Genomic DNA, 25625 nt, shown 5'->3' on the forward strand with positions numbered 1-25625 from the left:
GATTCAGTAACTAAGTAAGTTTTTGTTTTTGCCTTTTTGTTTACATAAATATTTTTTTGTCCAATATCTGCACTTGGGTCGAGTTAGCTCTTTCAACTCGTGACATATATCTCTCCATGGAGGAGGTTTAAAGAAACATTTCACGCCCGAACACCTCTGCTAATGCAAGTGTCGGCAACAGAGATAGTGCCAACTCTTTCATTCACCTGAGCAAAGCGTTGTCTTCTGCCCCACAGAATAACACTGAGGAAATAATAGACAAAAACATCAGAGAGTATGAACCTTTGGAGCCAAGTTGCCTGAGACAGTCCAGGAATAAACTGAGATGACTTGGGACTCATCCAGGGACAGACCAGGAATCAAATGAGACAGTACAGGAATCACTTCAAAAAACTGAAGACACTACAAGGGACCAACTTGAGACTTTCGAGATTCAGTAACTAAGTAAGTTTTTGTTTTTGCCTTTTTGTTTAAATAAATATTTTTTTGTCCAATATCTGCACTTGGGTCGAGTTAGCTCTTTCAACTCGTGACATATATCTCTCCATGGAGGAGGTTTAAAGAAACATTTCACGCCCGAACACCTCTGCTAATGCAAGTGTCGGCAACAGAGATAGTGCCAACTCTTTCATTCACCTGAGCAAAGCGTTGTCTTCTGCCCCACAGAATAACACTGAGGAAATAATAGACAAAAACATCAGAGAGTATGAACCTTTGGAGCCAAGTTGCCTGAGACAGTCCAGGAATAAACTGAGATGACTTGGGACTCATCCAGGGACAGACCAGGAATCAAATGAGACAGTACAGGAATCACTTCAAAAAACTGAAGACACTACAAGGGACCAACTTGAGACAGTCCAGAAATTAGCCAGGACAACTGGGGACACTTCCAAGAACCCATTTGAGACAGTTCAGGAACATGCTGAGACAACCTGAGACACTACGAGGGACTGGTTTGAGAGACCAAAGTTCAGGTTTGGGAAAAAATGATGTTTGACCCACATCCTACCTGTTATTATTGAGAAGGTGGGGTGTATGACCTTGTCCCGTCCATTTTTTTTGCAGTCTGTGGCCCGGATATGTGAATGCTAGGTAAGCAAGCTAATAACGTTTACAGTAACGTAATTACTAAAATATAATTTCTGGCAATATTCATAACCAAAGTCTAAAATGGAATTAAATGGGACACAGCTAGTGTGTATTACATTTTGGGTTGTTTACATTTATATAATAGAAAGTGGCCTTTGATCTATGATGTCACAGGTCGGAATCTTAAACCTTAGACAGAGGCTGATTAATGTGACTGACTGACTTAGTTAGGACGTCAGTATAGACATTGACCGGTATAGTGATGACATATTTTTGTTGGCCAAGAAATGGCGCCGGTGGTTCCTAAGAGAATTCGCCTATGGGATTTTTGCATTGGATTTTGGATGATTGCAGAAAATAAGCTGTGTCAAACACACATTTCTGATGCATACTTTTTTGTTCAGCTGCATAACCTTTACAGATGAACACCATTGTTATGAAGTTTGAAGAGTTAATGCAGTTGAGAAAAGTAAAAAGCTAACGTTATGCTATAACGAACTACACCGCGATGGGTTGATTTCAGCAAGTCCCCAAATCTATAGGACCGTAGAAGTCGTCTGTCATGTAATACGACCAATAGGAGCGTTTCCCAAATTAGCGCCCCAACCAGGGAACGTGGAAATGCCAGTAAATCTTCACCCTGCGCCGTCACACTGCTTGATGTGCTTACCAAGGTAAGTGGTAATTAACTATTAAGTTAGCTAGCTTGGACTTAGGTTTGGGTTAGGGGTCAAACGTCATTCGATAACAAACACACATTCACCGGATCAAGGTTATTTATACGTCCGCGAGAGGTCACTTGCATCTAAAATGTAAATATGGGTCGTAATTTGACGCTCGCACAAACAACCAGTGGAGTCGTATAGGTTGGAGGACAGGCTAGTTGATTTTGACGTCACGACTGTGCTTCATCGATCTAATCAGCGGTTTTGACAAGTTCGCGAAACCGTAGCTTATTAAGTTGTTTTTTAACCTAATATTTACAAGAGCACTGAAAAACATGACTAAAGGCTGTAAGGTGGATCAGAGATGAGTTCCCTGCGTGACAACATTTAATCTCCCCGACAACCACTGTAGTTTCAGTTAGCTACTTTTTAGCAACTGCCGTTTTAAGTTGTTGTTAGCGTCTCTGTGTTTCCCTCCGTGCTTTGGTCTTTTATTTTTGGACTTTCGAGATTCAGTAACTAAGTAAGTTTTTGTTTTTGCCTTTTTGTTTAAATAAATATTTTTTTGTCCAATATCTGCACTTGGGTCGAGTTAGCTCTTTCAACTCGTGACATATATCTCTCCATGGAGGAGGTTTAAAGAAACATTTCACGCCCGAACACCTCTGCTAATGCAAGTGTCGGCAACAGAGATAGTGCCAACTCTTTCATTCACCTGAGCAAAGCGTTGTCTTCTGCCCCACAGAATAACACTGAGGAAATAATAGACAAAAACATCAGAGAGTATGAACCTTTGGAGCCAAGTTGCCTGAGACAGTCCAGGAATAAACTGAGATGACTTGGGACTCATCCAGGGACAGACCAGGAATCAAATGAGACAGTACAGGAATCACTTCAAAAAACTGAAGACACTACAAGGGACCAACTTGAGACAGTCCAGAAATTAGCCAGGACAACTGGGGACACTTCCAAGAACCCATTTGAGACAGTTCAGGAACATGCTGAGACAACCTGAGACACTACGAGGGACTGGTTTGAGAGACCAAAGTTCAGGTTTGGGAAAAAATGATGTTTGACCCACACCCTACCTGTTATTATTGAGAAGGTGGGGTGTATGTCCTTGTCCCGTCCATTCTTTTTGAAATCTATGGCCCGGGTATGTGAATGCTAGGTAAGCAAGCTAATAACGTTTACAGTAACGTAATTACTAAAATATAATTTCTGGCAATACTCATAACCAAAGTCTAAAATGGAATTAAATGGGACACAGCTAGTGTGTATTACATTTTGGTTTGTTTACATTTATATCATAGAAAGTGGCCTTTGATCTATGATGTCACAGGTCGGAATCTTAAACCTTAGACAGAGGCTGATTAATGTGACTGACTGACTTAGTTAGGACGTCAGTATAGACATTGACCGGTATAGTGATGACATATTTTTGTTGGCCAAGAAATGGCGCCGGTGGTTCCTAAGAGAATTCGCCTATGGGATTTTTGCATTGGATTTTGCATGATTGCAGAAAATAAGCTGTGTCAAACACACATTTCTGATGCATACTTTTTTGTTCAGCTGCATAACCTTTACAGATGAACACCATTGTTATGAAGTTTGAAGAGTTAATGCAGTTGAGAAAAGTAAAAAGCTAACGTTATGCTATAACGAACTACACCGCGATGGGTTGATTTCAACAAGTCCCCAAATCTATAGGACCGTAGAAGTCGTCTGTCATGTAATACGACCAATAGGAGCGTTTCCCAAATTAGCGCCCCAACCAGGGAACGTGGAAATACCAGTAAATCTTCACCCTGCACCGTCACACTGCTTGATGTGCTTACCAAGGTAAGTGGTAATTAACTATTAAGTTAGCTAGCTTGGACTTAGGTTTGGGTTAGGGGTCAAATGTCATTCGATAACAAACACACATTCACCGGAACAAGGTTATTTATACGTCCGCGAGAGGTCACTTGCATCTAAAATGTAAATATGGGTCGTAATTTGACGCTTGCACAAACAACCAGTGGAGTCGTATAGGTTGGAGGACAGGCTAGTTGATTTTGACGTCACGACTGTGCTTCATCGATCTAATCAGCGGTTTTGACAAGTTTGCGAAACCGTAGCTTATTAAGTTGTTTTTTAACCTAATATTTACAAGAGCACTGAAAAACATGACTAAAGGCTGTAAGGTGGATGAGAGATGAGTTCCCTGCGTGACAACATTTAATCTCCCCGACAACCACTGTAGTTTCAGTTAGCTACTTTTTAGCAACTGCCGTTTTAAGTTGTTGTTAGCGTCTCTGTGTTTCCCTCCGTGCTTTCGTCTTTTATTTTTGGACTTTCGAGATTCAGTAACTAAGTAAGTTTTTGTTTTTGCCTTTTTGTTTACATAAATATTTTTTTGTCCAATATCTGCACTTGGGTCGAGTTAGCTCTTTCAACTCGTGACATATATCTCTCCATGGAGGAGGTTTAAAGAAACATTTCACGCCCGAACACCTCTGCTAATGCAAGTGTCGGCAACAGAGATAGTGCCAACTCTTTCATTCACCTGAGCAAAGCGTTGTCTTCTGCCCCACAGAATAACACTGAGGAAATAATAGACAAAAACATCAGAGAGTATGAACCTTTGGAGCCAAGTTGCCTGAGACAGTCCAGGAATAAACTGAGATGACTTGGGACTCATCCAGGGACAGACCAGGAATCAAATGAGACAGTACAGGAATCACTTCAAAAAACTGAAGACACTACAAGGGACCAACTTGAGACAGTCCAGAAATTAGCCAGGACAAATGGGGACACTTCCAAGAACCCATTTGAGACAGTTCAGGAAAATGCTGAGACAACCTGAGACACTACGAGGGACTGGTTTGAGAGACCAAAGTTCAGGTTTGGGAAAAAATGATGTTTGACCCACACCCTACCTGTTATTATTGAGAAGGTGGGGTGTATGTCCTTGTCCCGTCCATTCTTTTTGCAGTCTATGGCCCGGGTATGTGAATGCTAGGTAAGCAAGCTAATAACGTTTACAGTAACGTAATTACTAAAATATAATTTCTGGCAATACTCATAACCAAAGTCTAAAATGGAATTAAATGGGACACAGCTAGTGTGTATTACATTTTGGTTTGTTTACATTTATATAATAGAAAGTGGCCTTTGATCTATGATGTCACAGGTCGGAATCTTAAACCTTAGAAAGAGGCTGATTAATGTGACTGACTGACTTAGTTAGGACGTCAGTATAGACATTGACCGGTATAGTGATGACATATTTTTGTTGGCCAAGAAATGGCGCCGGTGGTTCCTAAGAGAATTCGCCTATGGGATATTTGCATTGGATTTTGCATGATTGCAGAAAATAAGCTGTGTCAAACACACATTTCTGATGCATACTTTTTTGTTCAGCTGCATAACCTTTACAGATGAACACCATTGTTATGAAGTTTGAAGAGTTAATGCAGTTGAGAAAAGTAAAAAGCTAACGTTATGCTATAACGAACTACACCGCGATGGGTTGATTTCAACAAGTCCCCAAATCTATAGGACCGTAGAAGTCGTCTGTCATGTAATACGACCAATAGGAGCGTTTCCCAAATTAGCGCCCCAACCAGGGAACGTGGAAATGCCAGTAAATCTTCACCCTGCACCGTCACACTGCTTGATGTGCTTACCAAGGTAAGTGGTAATTAACTATTAAGTTAGCTAGCTTGGACTTAGGTTTGGGTTAGGGGTCAAACGTCATTCGATAACAAACACACATTCACCGGATCAAGGTTATTTATACGTCCGCGAGAGGTCACTTGCATCTAAAATGTAAATATGGGTCGTAATTTGACGCTCGCACAAAAAACCAGTGGAGTCGTATAGGTTGGAGGACAGGCTAGTTGATTTTGACGTCACGACTGTGCTTCATCGATCTAATCAGCGGTTTTGACAAGTTCGCGAAACCGTAGCTTATTAAGTTGTTTTTTAACCTAATATTTACAAGAGCACTGAAAAACATGACTAAAGGCTGTAAGGTGGATCAGAGATGAGTTCCCTGCGTGACAACATTTAATCTCCCCGACAACCACTGTAGTTTCAGTTAGCTACTTTTTAGCAACTGCCGTTTTAAGTTGTTGTTAGCGTCTCTGTGTTTCCCTCCGTGCTTTGGTCTTTTATTTTTGGACTTTCGAGATTCAGTAACTAAGTAAGTTTTTGTTTTTGCCTTTTTGTTTAAATAAATATTTTTTTGTCCAATATCTGCACTTGGGTCGAGTTAGCTCTTTCAACTCGTGACATATATCTCTCCATGGAGGAGGTTTAAAGAAACATTTCACGCCCGAACACCTCTGCTAATGCAAGTGTCGGCAACAGAGATAGTGCCAACTCTTTCATTCACCTGAGCAAAGCGTTGTCTTCTGCCCCACAGAATAACACTGAGGAAATAATAGACAAAAACATCAGAGAGTATGAACCTTTGGAGCCAAGTTGCCTGAGACAGTCCAGGAATAAACTGAGATGACTTGGGACTCATCAAGGGACAGACCAGGAATCAAATGAGACAGTAGAGGAATCACTTCAAAAAACTGAAGACACTACAAGGGACCAACTTGAGACAGTCCAGAAATTAGCCAGGACAACTGGGGACACTTCCAAGAACCCATTTGAGACAGTTCAGGAACATGCTGAGACAACCTGAGACACTACGAGGGACTGGTTTGAGAGACCAAAGTTCAGGTTTGGGAAAAAATGATGTTTGACCCACATCCTACCTGTTATTATTGAGAAGGTGGGGTGTATGACCTTGTCCCGTCCATTTTTTTTGCAGTCTGTGGCCTGGATATGTGAATGCTAGGTAAGCAAGCTAATAACGTTTACAGTAACGTAATTACTAAAATATAATTTCTGGCAATATTCATAACCAAAGTCTAAAATGGAATTAAATGGGACACAGCTAGTGTGTATTACATTTTGGGTTGTTTACATTTATATAATAGAAAGTGGCCTTTGATCTATGATGTCACAGGTCGGAATCTTAAACCTTAGACAGAGGCTGATTAATGTGACTGACTGACTTAGTTAGGACGTCAGTATAGACATTGACCGGTATAGTGATGACATATTTTTGTTGGCCAAGAAATGGCGCCGGTGGTTCCTAAGAGAATTCGCCTATGGGATTTTTGCATTGGATTTTGGATGATTGCAGAAAATAAGCTGTGTCAAACACACATTTCTGATGCATACTTTTTTGTTCAGCTGCATAACCTTTACAGATGAACACCATTGTTATGAAGTTTGAAGAGTTAATGCAGTTGAGAAAAGTAAAAAGCTAACGTTATTTGTTGTCTGTTAAGTTATTTGTTGTCTGTTGTTCGTTATTTGTTGTCCAAATGTCTTTAGTTAAGTTATTTGTTGTACAGTATTGCTAGTTTTTCTTTAGTGCTCTTTTATGCACTGCAGGTTTGCACTTGGGGGGGGAATGCAATTTCATCTGTGCTGTATGTTTAACATGTGGCATATTTGACAAATAAAGAACCTTGAACCTTGAACCTTGAACCTTATGCTATAATGAACTACACCGCGATGGGTTGATTTCAACAAGTCCCCAAATCTATAGGACCATAGAAGTCGTCTGTCATGTAATACGACCAATAGGAGCGTTTCCCAAATTAGCGCCCCAACCAGGGAACGTGGAAATGCCAGTAAATCTTCACCCTGCACCGTCACACTGCTTGATGTGCTTACCAAGGTAAGTGGTAATTAACTATTAAGTTAGCTAGCTTGGACTTAGGTTTGGGTTAGGGGTCAAACGTCATTCGATAACAAACACACATTCACCGGATCAAGGTTATTTTTACGTCCGCGAGAGGTCACTTGCATCTAAAATGTAAATATGGGTCGTAATTTGACGCTTGCACAAACAACCAGTGGAGTCGTATAGGTTGGAGGACAGGCTAGTTGATTTTGACGTCACGACTGTGCTTCATCGATCTAATCAGCGGTTTTGACAAGTTCGCGAAACCGTAGCTTATTAAGTTGTTTTTTAACCTAATATTTACAAGAGCACTGAAAAACATGACTAAAGGCTGTAAGGTGGATGAGAGATGAGTTCCCTGCGTGACAACATTTAATCTCCCCGACAACCACTGTAGTTTCAGTTAGCTACTTTTTAGCAACTGCCGTTTTAAGTTGTTGTTAGCGTCTCTGTGTTTCCCTCCGTGCTTTCGTCTTTTATTTTTGGACTTTCGAGATTCAGTAACTAAGTAAGTTTTTGTTTTTGCCTTTTTGTTTACATAAATATTTTTTTGTCCAATATCTGCACTTGGGTCGAGTTAGCTCTTTCAACTCGTGACATATATCTCTCCATGGAGGAGGTTTAAAGAAACATTTCACGCCCGAACACCTCTGCTAATGCAAGTGTCGGCAACAGAGATAGTGCCAACTCTTTCATTCACCTGAGCAAAGCGTTGTCTTCTGCCCCACAGAATAACACTGAGGAAATAATAGACAAAAACATCAGAGAGTATGAACCTTTGGAGCCAAGTTGCCTGAGACAGTCCAGGAATAAACTGAGATGACTTGGGACTCATCCAGGGACAGACCAGGAATCAAATGAGACAGTACAGGAATCACTTCAAAAAACTGAAGACACTACAAGGGACCAACTTGAGACAGTCCAGAAATTAGCCAGGACAAATGGGGACACTTCCAAGAACCCATTTGAGACAGTTCAGGAACATGCTGAGACAACCTGAGACACTACGAGGGACTGGTTTGAGAGACCAAAGTTCAGGTTTGGGAAAAAATGATGTTTGACCCACACCCTACCTGTTATTATTGAGAAGGTGGGGTGTATGTCCTTGTCCCGTCCATTCTTTTTGCAGTCTATGGCCCGGGTATGTGAATGCTAGGTAAGCAAGCTAATAACGTTTACAGTAACGTAATTACTAAAATATAATTTCTGGCAATACTCATAACCAAAGTCTAAAATGGAATTAAATGGGACACAGCTAGTGTGTATTACATTTTGGTTTGTTTACATTTATATAATAGAAAGTGGCCTTTGATCTATGATGTCACAGGTCGGAATCTTAAACCTTAGAAAGAGGCTGATTAATGTGACTGACTGACTTAGTTAGGACGTCAGTATAGACATTGACCGGTATAGTGATGACATATTTTTGTTGGCCAAGAAATGGCGCCGGTGGTTCCTAAGAGAATTCGCCTATGGGATTTTTGCATTGGATTTTGCATGATTGCAGAAAATAAGCTGTGTCAAACACACATTTCTGATGCATACTTTTTTGTTCAGCTGCATAACCTTTACAGATGAACACCATTGTTATGAAGTTTGAAGAGTTAATGCAGTTGAGAAAAGTAAAAAGCTAACGTTATGCTATAACGAACTACACCGCGATGGGTTGATTTCAACAAGTCCCCAAATCTATAGGACCGTAGAAGTCGTCTGTCATGTAATACGACCAATAGGAGCGTTTCCCAAATTAGCGCCCCAACCAGGGAACGTGGAAATGCCAGTAAATCTTCACCCTGCGCCGTCACACTGCTTGATGTGCTTACCAAGGTAAGTGGTAATTAACTATTAAGTTAGCTAGCTTGGACTTAGGTTTGGGTTAGGGGTCAAACGTCATTCGATAACAAACACACATTCACCGGATCAAGGTTATTTATACGTCCGCGAGAGGTCACTTGCATCTAAAATGTAAATATGGGTCGTAATTTGACGCTTGCACAAACAACCAGTGGAGTCGTATAGGTTGGAGGACAGGCTAGTTGATTTTGACGTCACGACTGTGCTTCATCGATCTAATCAGCGGTTTTGACAAGTTTGCGAAACCGTAGCTTATTAAGTTGTTTTTTAACCTAATATTTACAAGAGCACTGAAAAACATGACTAAAGGCTGTAAGGTGGATGAGAGATGAGTTCCCTGCGTGACAACATTTAATCTCCCCGACAACCACTGTAGTTTCAGTTAGCTACTTTTTAGCAACTGCCGTTTTAAGTTGTTGTTAGCGTCTCTGTGTTTCCCTCCGTGCTTTCGTCTTTTATTTTTGGACTTTCGAGATTCAGTAACTAAGTAAGTTTTTGTTTTTGCCTTTTTGTTTACATAAATATTTTTTTGTCCAATATCTGCACTTGGGTCGAGTTAGCTCTTTCAACTCGTGACATATATCTCTCCATGGAGGAGGTTTAAAGAAACATTTCACGCCCGAACACCTCTGCTAATGCAAGTGTCGGCAACAGAGATAGTGCCAACTCTTTCATTCACCTGAGCAAAGCGTTGTCTTCTGCCCCACAGAATAACACTGAGGAAATAATAGACAAAAACATCAGAGAGTATGAACCTTTGGAGCCAAGTTGCCTGAGACAGTCCAGGAATAAACTGAGATGACTTGGGACTCATCCAGGGACAGACCAGGAATCAAATGAGACAGTACAGGAATCACTTCAAAAAACTGAAGACACTACAAGGGACCAACTTGAGACTTTCGAGATTCAGTAACTAAGTAAGTTTTTGTTTTTGCCTTTTTGTTTAAATAAATATTTTTTTGTCCAATATCTGCACTTGGGTCGAGTTAGCTCTTTCAACTCGTGACATATATCTCTCCATGGAGGAGGTTTAAAGAAACATTTCACGCCCGAACACCTCTGCTAATGCAAGTGTCGGCAACAGAGATAGTGCCAACTCTTTCATTCACCTGAGCAAAGCGTTGTCTTCTGCCCCACAGAATAACACTGAGGAAATAATAGACAAAAACATCAGAGAGTATGAACCTTTGGAGCCAAGTTGCCTGAGACAGTCCAGGAATAAACTGAGATGACTTGGGACTCATCCAGGGACAGACCAGGAATCAAATGAGACAGTACAGGAATCACTTCAAAAAACTGAAGACACTACAAGGGACCAACTTGAGACAGTCCAGAAATTAGCCAGGACAACTGGGGACACTTCCAAGAACCCATTTGAGACAGTTCAGGAACATGCTGAGACAACCTGAGACACTACGAGGGACTGGTTTGAGAGACCAAAGTTCAGGTTTGGGAAAAAATGATGTTTGACCCACATCCTACCTGTTATTATTGAGAAGGTGGGGTGTATGACCTTGTCCCGTCCATTTTTTTTGCAGTCTGTGGCCCGGATATGTGAATGCTAGGTAAGCAAGCTAATAACGTTTACAGTAACGTAATTACTAAAATATAATTTCTGGCAATATTCATAACCAAAGTCTAAAATGGAATTAAATGGGACACAGCTAGTGTGTATTACATTTTGGGTTGTTTACATTTATATAATAGAAAGTGGCCTTTGATCTATGATGTCACAGGTCGGAATCTTAAACCTTAGACAGAGGCTGATTAATGTGACTGACTGACTTAGTTAGGACGTCAGTATAGACATTGACCGGTATAGTGATGACATATTTTTGTTGGCCAAGAAATGGCGCCGGTGGTTCCTAAGAGAATTCGCCTATGGGATTTTTGCATTGGATTTTGGATGATTGCAGAAAATAAGCTGTGTCAAACACACATTTCTGATGCATACTTTTTTGTTCAGCTGCATAACCTTTACAGATGAACACCATTGTTATGAAGTTTGAAGAGTTAATGCAGTTGAGAAAAGTAAAAAGCTAACGTTATGCTATAACGAACTACACCGCGATGGGTTGATTTCAGCAAGTCCCCAAATCTATAGGACCGTAGAAGTCGTCTGTCATGTAATACGACCAATAGGAGCGTTTCCCAAATTAGCGCCCCAACCAGGGAACGTGGAAATGCCAGTAAATCTTCACCCTGCGCCGTCACACTGCTTGATGTGCTTACCAAGGTAAGTGGTAATTAACTATTAAGTTAGCTAGCTTGGACTTAGGTTTGGGTTAGGGGTCAAACGTCATTCGATAACAAACACACATTCACCGGATCAAGGTTATTTATACGTCCGCGAGAGGTCACTTGCATCTAAAATGTAAATATGGGTCGTAATTTGACGCTCGCACAAACAACCAGTGGAGTCGTATAGGTTGGAGGACAGGCTAGTTGATTTTGACGTCACGACTGTGCTTCATCGATCTAATCAGCGGTTTTGACAAGTTTGCGAAACCGTAGCTTATTAAGTTGTTTTTTAACCTAATATTTACAAGAGCACTGAAAAACATGACTAAAGGCTGTAAGGTGGATGAGAGATGAGTTCCCTGCGTGACAACATTTAATCTCCCCGACAACCACTGTAGTTTCAGTTAGCTACTTTTTAGCAACTGCCGTTTTAAGTTGTTGTTAGCGTCTCTGTGTTTCCCTCCGTGCTTTCGTCTTTTATTTTTGGACTTTCGAGATTCAGTAACTAAGTAAGTTTTTGTTTTTGCCTTTTTGTTTACATAAATATTTTTTTGTCCAATATCTGCACTTCGGTCGAGTTAGCTCTTTCAACTCGTGACATATATCTCTCCATGGAGGAGGTTTAAAGAAACATTTCACGCCCGAACACCTCTGCTAATGCAAGTGTCGGCAACAGAGATAGTGCCAACTCTTTCATTCACCTGAGCAAAGCGTTGTCTTCTGCCCCACAGAATAACACTGAGGAAATAATAGACAAAAACATCAGAGAGTATGAACCTTTGGAGCCAAGTTGCCTGAGACAGTCCAGGAATAAACTGAGATGACTTGGGACTCATCCAGGGACAGACCAGGAATCAAATGAGACAGTACAGGAATCACTTCAAAAAACTGAAGACACTACAAGGGACCAACTTGAGACAGTCCAGAAATTAGCCAGGACAAATGGGGACACTTCCAAGAACCCATTTGAGACAGTTCAGGAACATGCTGAGACAACCTGAGACACTACGAGGGACTGGTTTGAGAGACCAAAGTTCAGGTTTGGGAAAAAATGATGTTTGACCCACACCCTACCTGTTATTATTGAGAAGGTGGGGTGTATGTCCTTGTCCCGTCCATTCTTTTTGCAGTCTATGGCCCGGGTATGTGAATGCTAGGTAAGCAAGCTAATAACGTTTACAGTAACGTAATTACTAAAATATAATTTCTGGCAATACTCATAACCAAAGTCTAAAATGGAATTAAATGGGACACAGCTAGTGTGTATTACATTTTGGTTTGTTTACATTTATATAATAGAAAGTGGCCTTTGATCTATGATGTCACAGGTCGGAATCTTAAACCTTAGAAAGAGGCTGATTAATGTGACTGACTGACTTAGTTAGGACGTCAGTATAGACATTGACCGGTATAGTGATGACATATTTTTGTTGGCCAAGAAATGGCGCCGGTGGTTCCTAAGAGAATTCGCCTATGGGATATTTGCATTGGATTTTGCATGATTGCAGAAAATAAGCTGTGTCAAACACACATTTCTGATGCATACTTTTTTGTTCAGCTGCATAACCTTTACAGATGAACACCATTGTTATGAAGTTTGAAGAGTTAATGCAGTTGAGAAAAGTAAAAAGCTAACGTTATGCTATAACGAACTACACCGCGATGGGTTGATTTCAACAAGTCCCCAAATCTATAGGACCGTAGAAGTCGTCTGTCATGTAATACGACCAATAGGAGCGTTTCCCAAATTAGCGCCCCAACCAGGGAACGTGGAAATGCCAGTAAATCTTCACCCTGCACCGTCACACTGCTTGATGTGCTTACCAAGGTAAGTGGTAATTAACTATTAAGTTAGCTAGCTTGGACTTAGGTTTGGGTTAGGGGTCAAACGTCATTCGATAACAAACACACATTCACCGGATCAAGGTTATTTATACGTCCGCGAGAGGTCACTTGCATCTAAAATGTAAATATGGGTCGTAATTTGACGCTCGCACAAACAACCAGTGGAGTCGTATAGGTTGGAGGACAGGCTAGTTGATTTTGACGTCACGACTGTGCTTCATCGATCTAATCAGCGGTTTTGACAAGTTCGCGAAACCGTAGCTTATTAAGTTGTTTTTTAACCTAATATTTACAAGAGCACTGAAAAACATGACTAAAGGCTGTAAGGTGGATCAGAGATGAGTTCCCTGCGTGACAACATTTAATCTCCCCGACAACCACTGTAGTTTCAGTTAGCTACTTTTTAGCAACTGCCGTTTTAAGTTGTTGTTAGCGTCTCTGTGTTTCCCTCCGTGCTTTGGTCTTTTATTTTTGGACTTTCGAGATTCAGTAACTAAGTAAGTTTTTGTTTTTGCCTTTTTGTTTAAATAAATATTTTTTTGTCCAATATCTGCACTTGGGTCGAGTTAGCTCTTTCAACTCGTGACATATATCTCTCCATGGAGGAGGTTTAAAGAAACATTTCACGCCCGAACACCTCTGCTAATGCAAGTGTCGGCAACAGAGATAGTGCCAACTCTTTCATTCACCTGAGCAAAGCGTTGTCTTCTGCCCCACAGAATAACACTGAGGAAATAATAGACAAAAACATCAGAGAGTATGAACCTTTGGAGCCAAGTTGCCTGAGACAGTCCAGGAATAAACTGAGATGACTTGGGACTCATCCAGGGACAGACCAGGAATCAAATGAGACAGTACAGGAATCACTTCAAAAAACTGAAGACACTACAAGGGACCAACTTGAGACAGTCCAGAAATTAGCCAGGACAACTGGGGACACTTCCAAGAACCCATTTGAGACAGTTCAGGAACATGCTGAGACAACCTGAGACACTACGAGGGACTGGTTTGAGAGACCAAAGTTCAGGTTTGGGAAAAAATGATGTTTGACCCACATCCTACCTGTTATTATTGAGAAGGTGGGGTGTATGACCTTGTCCCGTCCATTTTTTTTGCAGTCTGTGGCCCGGATATGTGAATGCTAGGTAAGCAAGCTAATAACGTTTACAGTAACGTAATTACTAAAATATAATTTCTGGCAATATTCATAACCAAAGTCTAAAATGGAATTAAATGGGACACAGCTAGTGTGTATTACATTTTGGGTTGTTTACATTTATATAATAGAAAGTGGCCTTTGATCTATGATGTCACAGGTCGGAATCTTAAACCTTAGACAGAGGCTGATTAATGTGACTGACTGACTTAGTTAGGACGTCAGTATAGACATTGACCGGTATAGTGATGACATATTTTTGTTGGCCAAGAAATGGCGCCGGTGGTTCCTAAGAGAATTCGCCTATGGGATTTTTGCATTGGATTTTGGATGATTGCAGAAAATAAGCTGTGTCAAACACACATTTCTGATGCATACTTTTTTGTTCAGCTGCATAACCTTTACAGATGAACACCATTGTTATGAAGTTTGAAGAGTTAATGCAGTTGAGAAAAGTAAAAAGCTAACGTTATGCTATAACGAACTACACCGCGATGGGTTGATTTCAGCAAGTCCCCAAATCTATAGGACCGTAGAAGTCGTCTGTCATGTAATACGACCAATAGGAGCGTTTCCCAAATTAGTGCCCCAACCAGGGAACGTGGAAATGCCAGTAAATCTTCACCCTGCGCCGTCACACTGCTTGATGTGCTTACCAAGGTAAGTGGTAATTAACTATTAAGTTAGCTAGCTTGGACTTAGGTTTGGGTTAGGGGTCAAACGTCATTCGATAACAAACACACATTCACCGGATCAAGGTTATTTATACGTCCGCGAGAGGTCACTTGCATCTAAAATGTAAATATGGGTCGTAATTTGACGCTCGCACAAACAACCAGTGGAGTCGTATAGGTTGGAGGACAGGCTAGTTGATTTTGACGTCACGACTGTGCTTCATCGATCTAATCAGCGGTTTTGACAAGTTCGCGAAACCGTAGCTTATTAAGTTGTTTTTTAACCTAATATTTACAAGAGCACTGAAAAACATGACTAAAGGCTGTAAGGTGGATCAGAGATGAGTTCCCTGCGTGACAACATTTAATCTCCCCGACAACCACTGTAGTTTCAGTTAGCTACTTTTTAGCAACTGCCGTTTTAAGTTGTTGTTAGCGTCTCTGTGTTTCCCTCCGTGCTTTCGTCTTTTATTTTTGGACTTTCGAGATTCAGTAACTAAGTAAGTTTTTGTTTTTGCCTTTTTGTTTAAATAAATATTTTTTTGTCCAATATCTGCACTTGGGTCGAGTTAGCTCTTTCAACTCGTGACATATATCTCTCCATGGAGGAGGTTTAAAGAAACATTTCACGCCCGAACACCTCTGCTAATGCAAGTGTCGGCAACAGAGATAGTGCCAACTCTTTCATTCACCTGAGCAAAGCGTTGTCTTCTGCCCCACAGAATAACACTGAGGAAATAATAGACAAAAACATCAGAGAGTATGAACCTTTGGAGCCAAGTTGCCTGAGACAGTCCAGGAATAAACTGAGATGACTTGGGACTCATCCAGGGACAGACCAGGAATCAAATGAGACAGTACAGGAATCACTTCAAAAAACTGAAGACACTACAAGGGACCAACTTGAGACAGTCCAGAAATTAGCCAGGACAACTGGGGACACTTCCAAGAACCCATTTGAGACAGTTCAGGAACATGCTGAGACAACCTGAGACACTACGAGGGACTGGTTTGAGAGACCAAAGTTCAGGTTTGGGAAAAAATGATGTTTGACCCACATCCTACCTGTTATTATTGAGAAGGTGGGGTGTATGACCTTGTCCCGTCCATTTTTTTTGCAGTCTGTGGCCCGGATATGTGAATGCTAGGTAAGCAAGCTAATAACGTTTACAGTAACGTAATTACTAAAATATAATTTCTGGCAATATTCATAACCAAAGTCTAAAATGGAATTAAATGGGACACAGCTAGTGTGTATTACATTTTGGGTTGTTTACATTTATATAATAGAAAGTGGCCTTTGATCTATGATGTCACAGGTCGGAATCTTAAACCTTAGACAGAGGCTGATTAATGTGACTGACTGACTTAGTTAGGACGTCAGTATAGACATTGACCGGTATAGTGATGACATATTTTTGTTGGCCAAGAAATGGCGCCGGTGGTTCCTAAGAGAATTCGCCTATGGGATTTTTGCATTGGATTTTGGATGATTGCAGAAAATAAGCTGTGTCAAACACACATTTCTGATGCATACTTTTTTGTTCAGCTGCATAACCTTTACAGATGAACACCATTGTTATGAAGTTTGAAGAGTTAATGCAGTTGAGAAAAGTAAAAAGCTAACGTTATGCTATAACGAACTACACCGCGATGGGTTGATTTCAGCAAGTCCCCAAATCTATAGGACCGTAGAAGTCGTCTGTCATGTAATACGACCAATAGGAGCGTTTCCCAAATTAGCGCCCCAACCAGGGAACGTGGAAATGCCAGTAAATCTTCACCCTGCGCCGTCACACTGCTTGATGTGCTTACCAAGGTAAGTGGTAATTAACTATTAAGTTAGCTAGCTTGGACTTAGGTTTGGGTTAGGGGTCAAACGTCATTCGATAACAAACACACATTCACCGGATCAAGGTTATTTATACGTCCGCGAGAGGTCACTTGCATCTAAAATGTAAATATGGGTCGTAATTTGACGCTCGCACAAACAACCAGTGGAGTCGTATAGGTTGGAGGACAGGCTAGTTGATTTTGACGTCACGACTGTGCTTCATCGATCTAATCAGCGGTTTTGACAAGTTCGCGAAACCGTAGCTTATTAAGTTGTTTTTTAACCTAATATTTACAAGAGCACTGAAAAACATGACTAAAGGCTGTAAGGTGGATCAGAGATGAGTTCCCTGCGTGACAACATTTAATCTCCCCGACAACCACTGTAGTTTCAGTTAGCTACTTTTTAGCAACTGCCGTTTTAAGTTGTTGTTAGCGTCTCTGTGTTTCCCTCCGTGCTTTCGTCTTTTATTTTTGGACTTTCGAGATTCAGTAACTAAGTAAGTTTTTGTTTTTGCCTTTTTGTTTAAATAAATATTTTTTTGTCCAATATCTGCACTTGGGTCGAGTTAGCTCTTTCAACTCGTGACATATATCTCTCCATGGAGGAGGTTTAAAGAAACATTTCACGCCCGAACACCTCTGCTAATGCAAGTGTCGGCAACAGAGATAGTGCCAACTCTTTCATTCACCTGAGCAAAGCGTTGTCTTCTGCCCCACAGAATAACACTGAGGAAATAATAGACAAAAACATCAGAGAGTATGAACCTTTGGAGCCAAGTTGCCTGAGACAGTCCAGGAATAAACTGAGATGACTTGGGACTCATCCAGGGACAGATCAGGAATCAAATGAGACAGTACAGGAATCACTTCAAAAAACTGAAGACACTACAAGGGACCAACTTGAGACAGTCCAGAAATTAGCCAGGACAACTGGGGACACTTCCAAGAACCCATTTGAGACAGTTCAGGAACATGCTGAGACAACCTGAGACACTACGAGGGACTGGTTTGAGAGACCAAAGTTCAGGTTTGGGAAAAAATGATGTTTGACCCACATCCTACCTGTTATTATTGAGAAGGTGGGGTGTATGACCTTGTCCCGTCCATTTTTTTTGCAGTCTGTGGCCCGGATATGTGAATGCTAGGTAAGCAAGCTAATAACGTTTACAGTAACGTAATTACTAAAATATAATTTCTGGCAATATTCATAACCAAAGTCTAAAATGGAATTAAATGGGACACAGCTAGTGTGTATTACATTTTGGGTTGTTTACATTTATATAATAGAAAGTGGCCTTTGATCTATGATGTCACAGGTCGGAATCTTAAACCTTAGACAGAGGCTGATTAATGTGACTGACTGACTTAGTTAGGACGTCAGTATAGACATTGACCGGTATAGTGATGACATATTTTTGTTGGCCAAGAAATGGCGCCGGTGGTTCCTAAGAGAATTCGCCTATGGGATTTTTGCATTGGATTTTGGATGATTGCAGAAAATAAGCTGTGTCAAACACACATTTCTGATGCATACTTTTTTGTTCAGCTGCATAACCTTTACAGATGAACACCATTGTTATGAAGTTTGAAGAGTTAATGCAGTTGAGAAAAGTAAAAAGCTAACGTTATGCTATAACGAACTACACCGCGATGGGTTGATTTCAACAAGTCCCCAAATCTATAGGACCGTAGAAGTCGTCTGTCATGTAATACGACCAATAGGAGCGTTTCCCAAATTAGCGCCCCAACCAGGGAACGTGGAAATGCCAGTAAATCTTCACCCTGCGCCGTCACACTGCTTGATGTGCTTACCAAGGTAAGTGGTAATTAACTATTAAGTTAGCTAGCTTGGACTTAGGTTTGGGTTAGGGGTCAAACGTCATTCGATAACAAACACACATTCACCGGATCAAGGTTATTTATACGTCCGCGAGAGGTCACTTGCATCTAAAATGTAAATATGGGTCGTAATTTGACGCTCGCACAAACAACCAGTGGAGTCGTATAGGTTGGAGGACAGGCTAGTTGATTTTGACGTCACGACTGTGCTTCATCGATCTAATCAGCGGTTTTGACAAGTTCGCGAAACCGTAGCTTATTAAGTTGTTTTTTAACCTAATATTTACAAGAGCACTGAAAAACATGACTAAAGGCTGTAAGGTGGATCAGAGATGAGTTCCCTGCGTGACAACATTTAATCTCCCCGACAACCACTGTAGTTTCAGTTAGCTACTTTTTAGCAACTGCCGTTTTAAGTTGTTGTTAGCGTCTCTGTGTTTCCCTCCGTGCTTTCGTCTTTTATTTTTGGACTTTCGAGATTCAGTAACTAAGTAAGTTTTTGTTTTTGCCTTTTTGTTTAAATAAATATTTTTTTGTCCAATATCTGCACTTGGGTCGAGTTAGCTCTTTCAACTCGTGACATATATCTCTCCATGGAGGAGGTTTAAAGAAACATTTCACGCCCGAACACCTCTGCTAATGCAAGTGTCGGCAACAGAGATAGTGCCAACTCTTTCATTCACCTGAGCAAAGCGTTGTCTTCTGCCCCACAGAATAACACTGAGGAAATAATAGACAAAAACATCAGAGAGTATGAACCTTTGGAGCCAAGTTGCCTGAGACAGTCCAGGAATAAACTGAGATGACTTGGGACTCATCCAGGGACAGACCAGGAATCAAATGAGACAGTACAGGAATCACTTCAAAAAACTGAAGACACTACAAGGGACCAACTTGAGACAGTCCAGAAATTAGCCAGGACAACTGGGGACACTTCCAAGAACCCATTTGAGACAATTCAGGAACATGCTGAGACAACCTGAGACACTACGAGGGACTGGTTTGAGAGACCAAAGTTCAGGTTTGGGAAAAAATGATGTTTGACCCACATCCTACCTGTTATTATTGAGAAGGTGGGGTGTATGACCTTGTCCCGTCCATTTTTTTCGCAGTCTGTGGCCCGGATATGTGAATGCTAGGTAAGCAAGCTAATAACGTTTACAGTAACGTAATTACTAAAATATAATTTCTGGCAATATTCATAACCAAAGTCTAAAATGGAATTAAATGGGACACAGCTAGTGTGTATTACATTTTGGGTTGTTTACATTTATATAATAGAAAGTGGCCTTTGATCTATGATGTCACAGGTCGGAATCTTAAACCTTAGACAGAGGCTGATTAATGTGACTGACTGACTTAGTTAGGACGTCAGTATAGACATTGACCGGTATAGTGATGACATATTTTTGTTGGCCAAGAAATGGCGCCGGTGGTTCCTAAGAGAATTCGCCTATGGGATTTTTGCATTGGATTTTGGATGATTGCAGAAAATAAGCTGTGTCAAACACACATTTCTGATGCATACTTTTTTGTTCAGCTGCATAACCTTTACAGATGAACACCATTGTTATGAAGTTTGAAGAGTTAATGCAGTTGAGAAAAGTAAAAAGCTAACGTTATGCTATAACGAACTACACCGCGATGGGTTGATTTCAGCAAGTCCCCAAATCTATAGGACCGTAGAAGTCGTCTGTCATGTAATACGACCAATAGGAGCGTTTCCCAAATTAGCGCCCCAACCAGGGAACGTGGAAATGCCAGTAAATCTTCACCCTGCGCCGTCACACTGCTTGATGTGCTTACCAAGGTAAGTGGTAATTAACTATTAAGTTAGCTAGCTTGGACTTAGGTTTGGGTTAGGGGTCAAACGTCATTCGATAACAAACACACATTCACCGGATCAAGGTTATTTATACGTCCGCGAGAGGTCACTTGCATCTAAAATGTAAATATGGGTCGTAATTTGACGCTCGCACAAACAACCAGTGGAGTCGTATAGGTTGGAGGACAGGCTAGTTGATTTTGACGTCACGACTGTGCTTCATCGATCTAATCAGCGGTTTTGACAAGTTCGCGAAACCGTAGCTTATTAAGTTGTTTTTTAACCTAATATTTACAAGAGCACTGAAAAACATGACTAAAGGCTGTAAGGTGGATCAGAGATGAGTTCCCTGCGTGACAACATTTAATCTCCCCGACAACCACTGTAGTTTCAGTTAGCTACTTTTTAGCAACTGCCGTTTTAAGTTGTTGTTAGCGTCTCTGTGTTTCCCTCCGTGCTTTCGTCTTTTATTTTTGGACTTTCGAGATTCAGTAACTAAGTAAGTTTTTGTTTTTGCCTTTTTGTTTAAATAAATATTTTTTTGTCCAATATCTGCACTTGGGTCGAGTTAGCTCTTTCAACTCGTGACATATATCTCTCCATGGAGGAGGTTTAAAGAAACATTTCACGCCCGAACACCTCTGCTAATGCAAGTGTCGGCAACAGAGATAGTGCCAACTCTTTCATTCACCTGAGCAAAGCGTTGTCTTCTGCCCCACAGAATAACACTGAGGAAATAATAGACAAAAACATCAGAGAGTATGAACCTTTGGAGCCAAGTTGCCTGAGACAGTCCAGGAATAAACTGAGATGACTTGGGACTCATCCAGGGACAGACCAGGAATCAAATGAGACAGTACAGGAATCACTTCAAAAAACTGAAGACACTACAAGGGACCAACTTGAGACAGTCCAGAAATTAGCCAGGACAACTGGGGACACTTCCAAGAACCCATTTGAGACAGTTCAGGAACATGCTGAGACAACCTGAGACACTACGAGGGACTGGTTTGAGAGACCAAAGTTCAGGTTTGGGAAAAAATGATGTTTGACCTACATCCTACCTGTTATTATTGAGAAGGTGGGGTGTATGACCTTGTCCCGTCCATTCTTTTTGCAGGCTGTGGCCCGGATATGTGAATGCTAGGTAAGCAAGCTAATAACGTTTACAGTAGCGTAATTACTAAAATATAATTTCTGGCAATATTCATAACCAAAGTCTAAAATGGAATTAAATGGGACACAGCTAGTGTGTATTACATTTTGGGTTGTTTACATTTATATAATAGAAAGTGGCCTTTGATCTATGATGTCACAGGTCGGAATCTTAAACCTTAGACAGAGGCTGATTAATGTGACTGACTGACTTAGTTAGGACGTCAGTATAGACATTGACCGGTATAGTGATGACATATTTTTGTTGGCCAAGAAATGGCGCCTGTGGTTCCTAAGAGAATTCGCCTATGGGATTTTTGCATTGGATTTTGGATGATTGCAGAAAATAAGCTGTGTCAAACACACATTTCTGATGCATACTTTTTTGTTCAGCTCCATAACCTTTACAGATGAACACCATTGTTATGAAGTTTGAAGAGTTAATGCAGTTGAGAAAAGTAAAAAGCTAACTTTATGCTATAACGAACTACACCGCGATGGGTTGATTTCAACAAGTCCCCAAATCTATAGGACCGTAGAAGTCGTCTGTCATGTAATACGACCAATAGGAGCGTTTCCCAAATTAGCGCCCCAACCAGGGAACGTGGAAATGCCAGTAAATCTTCACCCTGCACCGTCACACTGCTTGATGTGCTTACCAAGGTAAGTGGTAATTAACTATTAAGTTAGCTAGCTTGGACTTAGGTTTGGGTTAGGGGTCAAACGTCATTCGATAACAAACACACATTCACCGGATCAAGGTTATTTATACGTCCGCGAGAGGTCACTTGCATCTAAAATGTAAATATGGGTCGTAATTTGACGCTCGCACAAACAACCAGTGGAGTCGTATAGGTTGGAGGACAGGCTAGTTGATTTTGACGTCACGACTGTGCTTCATCGATCTAATCAGCGGTTTTGACAAGTTCGCGAAACCGTAGCTTATTAAGTTGTTTTTTAACCTAATATTTACAAGAGCACTGAAAAACATGACTAAAGGCTGTAAGGTGGATCAGAGATGAGTTCCCTGCGTGACAACATTTAATCTCCCCGACAACCACTGTAGTTTCAGTTAGCTACTTTTTAGCAACTGCCGTTTTAAGTTGTTGTTAGCGTCTCTGTGTTTCCCTCCGTGCTTTCGTCTTTTATTTTTGGACTTTCGAGATTCAGTAACTAAGTAAGTTTTTGTTTTTGCCTTTTTGTTTAAATAAATATTTTTTTGTCCAATATCTGCACTTGGGTCGAGTTAGCTCTTTCAACTCGTGACATATATCTCTCCATGGAGGAGGTTTAAAGAAACATTTCACGCCCGAACACCTCTGCTAATGCAAGTGTCGGCAACAGAGATAGTGCCAACTCTTTCATTCACCTGAGCAAAGCGTTGTCTTCTGCCCCACAGAATAACACTGAGGAAATAATAGACAAAAACATCAGAGAGTATGAACCTTTGGAGCCAAGTTGCCTGAGACAGTCCAGGAATAAACTGAGATGACTTGGGACTCATCCAGGGACAGACCAGGAATCAAATGAGACAGTACAGGAATCACTTCAAAAAACTGAAGACACTACAAGGGACCAACTTGAGACAGTCCAGAAATTAGCCAGGACAACTGGGGACACTTCCAAGAACCCATTTGAGACAGTTCAGGAACATGCTGAGACAACCTGAGACACTACGAGGGACTGGTTTGAGAGACCAAAGTTCAGGTTTGGGAAAAAATGATGTTTGACCCACATCCTACCTGTTATTATTGAGAAGGTGGGGTGTATGACCTTGTCCCGTCCATTTTTTTCGCAGTCTGTGGCCCGGATATGTGAATGCTAGGTAAGCAAGCTAATAATGTTTACAGTAACGTAATTACTAAAATATAATTTCTGGCAATATTCATAACCAAAGTCTAAAATGGAATTAAATGGGACACAGCTAGTGTGTATTACATTTTGGGTTGTTTACATTTATATAATAGAAAGTGGCCTTTGATCTATGATGTCACAGGTCGGAATCTTAAACCTTAGACAGAGGCTGATTAATGTGACTGACTGACTTAGTTAGGACGTCAGTATAGACATTGACCGGTATAGTGATGACATATTTTTGTTGGCCAAGAAATGGCGCCGGTGGTTCCTAAGAGAATTCGCCTATGGGATTTTTGCATTGGATTTTGGATGATTGCAGAAAATAAGCTGTGTCAAACACACATTTCTGATGCATACTTTTTTGTTCAGCTGCATAACCTTTACAGATGAACACCATTGTTATGAAGTTTGAAGAGTTAATGCAGTTGAGAAAAGTAAAAAGCTAACGTTATGCTATAACGAACTACACCGCGATGGGTTGATTTCAGCAAGTCCCCAAATCTATAGGACCGTAGAAGTCGTCTGTCATGTAATACGACCAATAGGAGCGTTTCCCAAATTAGCGCCCCAACCAGGGAACGTGGAAATGCCAGTAAATCTTCACCCTGCGCCGTCACACTGCTTGATGTGCTTACCAAGGTAAGTGGTAATTAACTATTAAGTTAGCTAGCTTGGACTTAGGTTTGGGTTAGGGGTCAAACGTCATTCGATAACAAACACACATTCACCGGATCAAGGTTATTTATACGTCCGCGAGAGGTCACTTGCATCTAAAATGTAAATATGGGTCGTAATTTGACGCTCGCACAAACAACCAGTGGAGTCGTATAGGTTGGAGGACAGGCTAGTTGATTTTGACGTCACGACTGTGCTTCATCGATCTAATCAGCGGTTTTGACAAGTTCGCGAAACCGTAGCTTATTAAGTTGTTTTTTAACCTAATATTTACAAGAGCACTGAAAAACATGACTAAAGGCTGTAAGGTGGATCAGAGATGAGTTCCCTGCGTGACAACATTTAATCTCCCCGACAACCACTGTAGTTTCAGTTAGCTACTTTTTAGCAACTGCCGTTTTAAGTTGTTGTTAGCGTCTCTGTGTTTCCCTCCGTGCTTTCGTCTTTTATTTTTGGACTTTCGAGATTCAGTAACTAAGTAAGTTTTTGTTTTTGCCTTTTTGTTTAAATAAATATTTTTTTGTCCAATATCTGCACTTGGGTCGAGTTAGCTCTTTCAACTCGTGACATATATCTCTCCATGGAGGAGGTTTAAAGAAACATTTCACGCCCGAACACCTCTGCTAATGCAAGTGTCGGCAACAGAGATAGTGCCAACTCTTTCATTCACCTGAGCAAAGCGTTGTCTTCTGCCCCACAGAATAACACTGAGGAAATAATAGACAAAAACATCAGAGAGTATGAACCTTTGGAGCCAAGTTGCCTGAGACAGTCCAGGAATAAACTGAGATGACTTGGGACTCATCCAGGGACAGACCAGGAATCAAATGAGACAGTACAGGAATCACTTCAAAAAACTGAAGACACTACAAGGGACCAACTTGAGACAGTCCAGAAATTAGCCAGGACAACTGGGGACACTTCCAAGAACCCATTTGAGACAGTTCAGGAACATGCTGAGACAACCTGAGACACTACGAGGGACTGGTTTGAGAGACCAAAGTTCAGGTTTGGGAAAAAATGATGTTTGACCTACATCCTACCTGTTATTATTGAGAAGGTGGGGTGTATGACCTTGTCCCGTCCATTCTTTTTGCAGGCTGTGGCCCGGATATGTGAATGCTAGGTAAGCAAGCTAATAACGTTTACAGTAGCGTAATTACTAAAATATAATTTC

Source organism: Symphodus melops (genome assembly GCF_947650265.1).
Source record: "Symphodus melops genome assembly, chromosome: 2".
NCBI lineage: Eukaryota > Metazoa > Chordata > Actinopteri > Labriformes > Labridae > Symphodus > Symphodus melops.